At 44.8% G+C, this 7,037-nt stretch overlaps 1 pseudogene; it reads left to right on the top strand.

The window, feature by feature from the left end:
• The first annotated feature begins 5,715 nt into the window (after positions 1 to 5,715).
• Positions 5,716 to 7,037, top strand: part of LOC131180010 (NADH-ubiquinone oxidoreductase chain 5-like) — a 7,738-nt pseudogene continuing 6,416 nt past the window's right edge.

Raw genomic sequence — 7,037 nt, 5'->3', positions numbered from 1 at the left:
TAGGTAAAGAACTGGTGCTAGTGAAATATCTATCTCTATCTGGTATTAGTAATATATGTCCATCTGTACGAGATGCTATCTGTGACGCCGGCCTCTACAATCCATCTTCTTCACTCCGAAAGAAAAGAAGTGCTTTTTCCTATCTTACTCAAGATGAGTAACTGTCAACCCTATTCTCTCCTTACCCTAACCTGAAAAGCCTAATCCTTCCTCACCACTGGGAACTTACTCTTATTCCTTGTCACAGTCACATTTCTCCTTTTGCAAGACCTCTAGTACCCTTACTCCTACTGCTTGAGTAAGCTCTCTCTCCCGAGCCAGCAATTTTTACAGCTGACAAAGGTAGGCTTTGAATTTCATTTCTACTGGCTACAAAATGAGGAAATTCACTTTCCACTCTAATAATTGCCATCTTTCTTTCTTTCCGTATACCGTGATCCACCCGCCCTTACGGGGCCTTTTTTACTAGCTTACCGCCTGAACTAGAGATAGAAGCCGAACCGATTACCAACCGAAAGCTGAAGGTTTGATCTACGGTGCTCTCACTGGACTGGCTGTACTGACTTACCTCACTAGCTAAACTAATGGAACCTGGAGCGAGTACTGGAAGCCGGAAAGCAAATTTCCCTAAAACCTTCTTCGGGGGAGAAGGAGTATTGAAAGAAAGGGAGCAGCCACCATAGCTAGAAGGCCCAGAGGAGGGTTTGGCGAAAAAAAGATAAAAAAGTATGTCGACGCTAAGCATAGCTACCAATGCAAACCAGTCTGTCTTATAATAAGATAGTAGCTCGCTTCCGCCATTAAACGAAGATGGGGCGTTTTCTCTGCTACCGGCGGAAAGAATCTCCTACCGCTGGAAAAAGGTCTGACATCAGTACCGCGGAGAAGCCCTGGAACGCTGGCAGAATATTCCTGACGAAGATGCTTCTTGGGAACCTCTCGAATGGTTGCAGCAAACCTTCCCTCAGCTTGAAAACAACCCTTTGGGTGGAGAATTTGACTATTCCGAATCTCTTTACTGAGTCCCGTAACTGCTAAGGGAACTGTGGAAGGAACTGGTAACTAACCTCTTGCCAGCACTCTTCGCAGCCTTCCTTGCTTTATAAACGTAATTAACTTACACAGAACAACGCCATTTTGGGCTTAGATGTAATTTAAGTTGAAGGGTTTATAAAATATGCTGTTAGATCTCCGATTCTAAGGGTATCAGAGTTTGTAGCTGTAGTTGCTATCACTTAAGCCAGTAGCACGCTTGTTAGGCAGGAGTAAAAGAAGCTAGCCTTTGATGAAAGTTGTGGGTAATTTTGTTCTGGGAGGTAGGCAACAACTCTTCATAGGTTGCTCGATCGCAAAAGGCCAAAGAGCTGCGCCAAAAGGCCCGAGAAAGTCAATCAATAGGTAATCACACATCAAGCCCACGAAATCAGGCTTTTTAGGTCATTTATCGTAGGCTGTAAGATCTCTTTAAACTTTATAGATCGGAGCCATACCGCTCTGTGTGCCTCAGAAATGGCATGAAGGGAAGCAAAAGCACTTGGCGGAGAATACTAAGGCATTGCTTAACAGCACACAAGTTGTTCACGTCGACGCGTAAGGAAAAGTCACCTCCTTCGTACCCTCAGCTAGTCGATCATCTTCGGCTTTACGATCGTTCTTCGGATTACCTCCTATATTATATGGCTGCTCCTTAAAAAGGAAATATGTTGGTCTTGCAGAAACAATTAGGGGCTTTCCCTTTCCGGAGAATGAAATGTAAAACCGGCCTTTTGGTAGTCGATGAAGCTAGCGCGAAGGCTATGAATAGGTCAGTATATCCTTACCTTAGGACATGACTCAGGGGTAGAGCAAAGACAACCTATCTTGCTGCTACGAGTGCCTACTCAATAGCCGATTCTTCGATAACACCCATCTGGTTAAATTTTACATGGATGTTAGAAGGTGCAAAATCAATGGGTGCCGGAGCTGCTACAATTGCTTTCAGAAAGTAGAGGCGAGCTTGGGGACGATCTAAAACTATTCCACATGAAAGAGGACCGCCTTGACCACTCATGGGAAAGGCAGACGAAGCCGGCCAAAGGAAAGAGACGTAGCGAGACCAAAAGACGGAAGTGAGCTCACCCGGCAGGCTATAAAGCAAGAGGAAGCGACCTCGGTTAGGCCCTTTGTTGTAAGTCAGCCCTTTTCGTAATCGAATCTGAGGACGGATTCCGTGATATCCTATAATAAGTGACTTTATCTTGCGACTAGTTGAGTTTACCTTGTCCTTCTCGTGAACAAGGAGATCAAAAGCTAGCCCAAAAAGGCTTGGTCTTACATCTGATCCCGAACTCAGTAAGAAGGGCTCTGTAGATCATGAAAATGCGTCTTCAGGGGTTGATTCAGGTGATTGGCGCAATCGGAGCACTAAGCCCTTCTTTCGATTCCTCTTCTTTTTTGTCTAATTCTTCCTTTAAACAGGCAATTGTCCATCAATCCGACTAGTCTTTAGCATTCTTTCGGGCACTGCATTGGAAGTCCTCCACTGCTACCTTGACTGAGGCTGGACTTACGAATGAGGATTCCCGTTCAATCATAAAGATGGATAGCTTATATAGATCTATGCGGGGTGGCCCGTTTTCAAAGCGCCAATGAGTGACGCGCAGGTACGAGATCTAGTAACATTCTCTTTCTAAAAAACGGAATCAAAGACCAATTCCTCCAGGTAAGGATGGCACCTCTTGCAATAAGAGATTCTATTTTAAAAGAAAGTGCAGCTAAATCACCATATCGCTTACACGCTACTGTAATCATGCTTGAAATCCCGTAAGTACAGGAGTGGAAAAGAGCATAGGCCGATTGAACCTTGAATGCAACGCTACGCCCCTTAAGGTAAGGCAGGAATTTACAGTATCGGATGCAAACGACCGATCAAACAAACATTGAAACATTTCAAAAGCTGTGGAGACTGGTCCAATTGATTGAAATCGACCCTAAGTCCTATTAGGGGTTGGTCAATAAGCAACATTTCGAAAGCTGCGTCTGCGCTTAACGGTAACAGGCAGTTTTTAGGTAGCGCAGTGCGTCGCGGAAACCCAGTCTTCATGGTTTCGTCACGGGAGGAATTCCACTCCCTTTTTTTCTTTCTTGAAACATTTATTGGTTAGGGGGCTGGGTTGTTATCACAACGATGGATTACAACAAGGTAACTAATGTCGCGGACTGGATGGGTATCCAGAAAGATTATTGACTATGCTAGGTGGGTTTTTCCGCAGTCAACGAATTACAGTTACGAACGATAGGGAAGGGATACACTTTTGGAGGGTATGCACCGATGGTCTCTAGAATTGACGACTGTGTCTTGTCTTGCTTTAGATCTTTGTTTGCAGCGTTCACACCAACGGTAGATAGGAACCAAACTGTTTCTCCCGTGCCCACTTCTGATGATGCTCAAAGCCGCCCGCCGGTGAACTAAAACGACACTGGGGCTGATCCTTTCCTGCTAAGAGATGGGAGACCTAGCGAGCAATCCAGAAAGTCTATTTATTAGTATAGTTTCGGTTCGACAAGGACCGCTCAAGCAGAAACGGGAGGAGTTTCGACCCAATACACGATTAGCAAGTTGACGTTAAGTACTGGCGCCAGCCAAGGGGGGAGGAAGGGACTGATTAGACACTCTCAGGGCATTCGAAGCATCAATCTCATTTATATGCTTAATGCCATCCTCCTTATACTATTAATTCAGGTGCTTTGACTCTTTAAGAACGGGAGTGAAAGTGGCCGAAGCTAGTGAATTGAATACCAGACGGGGTAGAAGGGAAGGCTTCCACAGAGTCTGACGGAGGAAAAAGATAAGTAGTAAGCTCGGCAGAGCGAAGGAAAGGCCTTAAGAGAGCGGGGGTAGGCCGAAAGAAAAGAAAGGAGTCGGGAAGCCGTTGAAAGATTTCGAAGGAAAATGACGAGCTTTGATCGCTTTAACGGCACTGGAAACCCTCAAGAACACCTTCATCACTTCTCGCTGGCATTAGGAAACTTGGTGTAAAACCAACCAATCACTATTGCCTGCGCCTGTTCGGGTCATCTTTGACCGGAGATGCATTCCAATGGTACTTTACCTCAGGGTTAAGTCAAGAGCTGGGAAGAAGAGATGCAACAGTTATTTGTTGGTCGCTTCTTTGTAACCCAACGAGCTGTTACCATCGCTGACTTGGACAATCTCCGGCAAAGACACAAGGAAACCGTCCAAGATTACATCACCAGATGGAGGCTTGAGGCCAACAAATGCCGGATTTGCCCGAAGATGAACAAGTCAGAATCTGTCGAAACGGGATCAAACCAGAAATCGTGTTCCCGTTGAGTGAACAGAGCTCTAACTATTGTTTTGAACTAAAGAAATAGCCCTTTCAGAGAGGTTCTGTATAATAAACAGAATAAGAGAAGGTATAGAGTCTAGTTTGTTCGTTCTTGATTTGATCGAAATTAGTCTTATTTAATGTAAGAGAAAGCATCTGCTCGTTCCCTATATCGAGTGGATCAAATCCCAAGCCCTTGCTTTCACTTGCTTACTTGCTGGATTAAGTCAGATAACTTACTTTACGAATAGAACTTAACTAGCTGGCAGGAAACTCTCACGGGATGGAAGATAAATCCCACTCGATTAAGCTTTCTCCTAATAGATGCAAGTAGGAATGGAAGGTGGTACTGAGGATCAAAGGGCCTACTTGGACATCGGCAATCAGCCTGCCTCTTGCTGGCCTTCTCGAGTTATCATAAGCGGTGATGTACACGGGAGAAGGAGCCAGAGAGTCCTCAGAAATGTCAAGGCGCGCAGCGTGGATAGAGGGCAGATGTTGAGGGTTTTTTGAACTCGAGAGATAGAACGATTGCCGATAAGAAGAGTTCAGTTCAGGGCTCTGATATGGGGAGATAGCTTACCATTGGGTAGGTCATCATCTGAGAAGGATATGGCCGTCGGTGCAGTGAGAATTCCTACCACATTCTCTAGGTCAGTAGGGGTGCTTTCTACAGGTACCTGGGCATCGGCCAAGAACTTCTTGAAAACTTCCTGGTGCTTAGGAGAGGTTTGTAGGAGCTCTAGGATGGATATGGAGGCTTTAGTCCTATTGAGTTGTCCTAACAAGTCATAAGTTGTTGGCGTCTGGTCTTATGGCTCTCTCTCTTTATTGTTGTTCTCGTTGTGCCGTGTGCTCAGTACGGGAGTACCCTACCTGACCTAAGGATTGTCCTAGGCAACTGGTTAGCATTTGCTATGATAGGCAATCCTAGGGGAGCTGTGTATTGCTGCATACCTGTATACCAAAGCGGTTATTAGGTTAGGTCGGAAGTCTGGGTGGCTACTTTGCGCTTTATATCTTAAGCAATGTAGTTCATCTTTACAGAAGGCCTATGGGGGTTGTACAAACTGCCATGACCTATTACCGGTTCCGGTATCACTCAATAGATCAGGGTACCCTCTGATCATCCCAGCGTTCCATCGTCGAATGATAATGAAACGAGACGATCGGAGTGACCAGCTAGTGAGGATCTACCTGTCTTTCTTTTCATTATATAGAATAATAGAGTTAGTGAAAAGAAAAAGAGTAGATAATGGGACCTTCGCGAGTATGGTCGAGCCATGGATATCTGAGGACGAAGTTCTCAGTCAGGTTGGTCTAATAAAAATGAAGTTAAAGACCATCTTTGACCGATACACACCCTGGATATCCCACATTCTTCTATATCAAGGAATGTCTTGGGATCCAACCTGGAAGTCCTTACCTACTCATAAACTCACTCAATTAGTGTGGAAGTTACAGCTTCAATTAGTAGGGAAGAAGTACGACAAACTTCGGTCTGTCTTTACTTCCTTGCCTTACGAACTTGGAGCTTTCCGCTTCTTGTTTGAGTTTTTTCACATGAAGGGAGAACAGTATTCCAAAGACTGTTTATGGCCTTCTAGAGTTCGTTATGCGTTGGATCCAAATAATGAATCCCTCAAGACGGGACGTTTAATCAAACAAAGCCGTTGACTTTTGGCAAATTGGACTGTTTTAGCTTCGACTTGAAGTCGGCTACCGACAGGTGCCCCTTAGTTTTCTTGTTTGAGGTTATGCGGTTCCTTTTTTGACCTGCCTTCGCATCTAGTGTGGTTAATTCCACATTAGCATGCAACACATCCGTTTGTGCCTTCTAACTGCCCACTAAGTCCACTGCTGCTCCCTCAATGCACAGACAGCTATGCAGAGCGAAGGAAGTTAAGGGCTTACGGTAGTTTCCCGAGGGGGAGAAAGAATAGGAAGAGATTGAAGAACAAAAGCATTAACGGATAGGGTATAGAGTCGGCAAAAAGCTTGGCTTGGATAGGTGTTCGGAAAAGTTCTTAGTAGAAGAAAAAAATGTCTCGGGTGGGAATGCTTGTTGACTAAGTCTCTGATTCCAATAAGCGACTCGGAACTCTGTTCGCGGTTAGCTGAGAATGTTCTTGCTTCTTGCCAGTTAGCTCTCATTAGCTCGAAAGGGAATGAGGGACTCGAAGGTAGAATAGAATATAGTATGACAACGGAACCATTAGCATAGATAGAGGAGTTCCTGATCCCAGTACTAGGGCGAAGGGCATAACTGCTTCTTTTTCTTTTCACGAATCCTAGGGTAGAATCCGCTATTGTTAAAGAAGCCCAGAGTTCAAGAGATGAGGATTAAATCTCTTGTTGAGGAAGCAACTAATGTTGCAGGAATGGGAGCTGCTATTGAATCAGCGAAAGCATCAAAGCAGAGGGAATAACTATCTTTCACAAGCAATAGAGGTGCTGGAGTCAGCGGGCTTTCTTTCTCTACTGTTTAGGAAGAGATAGCTGCCATAAAGAGGGAGTGAGATTCGGCTTAAGTGAGTTCAGTTTTTATAATTGTGTATATAAAGAAGAGTTGTTTCTATCTTTCCTCAAGTGTGTTAGTTGAACGAAAAACCTTTGCCCAGGAGCTCATAGAGCCGGACCCCATTTGCTAAGTTCCTTTCACCTTGGGACTCACGGTCGAGCGTTCTCCGGACGTCGATCAATCTATCA

This window comes from Hevea brasiliensis, chromosome 5 (genome assembly GCF_030052815.1).
Source record: "Hevea brasiliensis isolate MT/VB/25A 57/8 chromosome 5, ASM3005281v1, whole genome shotgun sequence".
Lineage (NCBI taxonomy): Eukaryota > Viridiplantae > Streptophyta > Magnoliopsida > Malpighiales > Euphorbiaceae > Hevea > Hevea brasiliensis.
The sequence above is the reverse complement of the archived record's forward strand: the minus strand, read 5'-3'. Positions and strand labels throughout refer to the sequence as shown.